The sequence below is a fragment of the Limulus polyphemus genome, unplaced genomic scaffold (assembly GCF_000517525.1).
Source record: "Limulus polyphemus unplaced genomic scaffold, Limulus_polyphemus-2.1.2 Scaffold1789, whole genome shotgun sequence".
Taxonomy (NCBI): domain Eukaryota; kingdom Metazoa; phylum Arthropoda; class Merostomata; order Xiphosura; family Limulidae; genus Limulus; species Limulus polyphemus.
In genome coordinates, this window is record NW_013667399.1 from 105,981 (window position 1) to 106,451 (window position 471).

The window sequence follows — 471 nt, forward strand, 5'->3', positions numbered from 1 at the left end:
ACTTTAAAATATTTTATATTATTCAATGAAATAAACTATACATGGAACTTAATTGAATAGAGTTGTTTAAACATTTGTTTAACAACAAGTAAAAGCTTGAAATGGTCTATCCTTTCATTGGGGTGTGTCTTTGAGCCAGACTAGTTTCGGAGAATTTCACTCTTCATCAGTGACCCTGGACACTACCACCAAATGAAATTTCAGACCAAAACAAGCATTTATAGTAGTGAGGTATCGAAAATCGAAATGGTGTATTTAAGTTTTTTATACTCACAAAAAAGCAACCTGTCATTCTATAGGTATTTGAAGAACTTCTAGCATTTCACCACAATTTAATTCTTGGTATTGTTAGCCAACACAATACGAAGAATTAAATTGTGGCAAAATGCTACAAATTCTTCAAATACTTATAGAATGATAGGTTTCTTTTTTGTGAGTGTAAAACAATTACATATGGAACTATTTAAATAT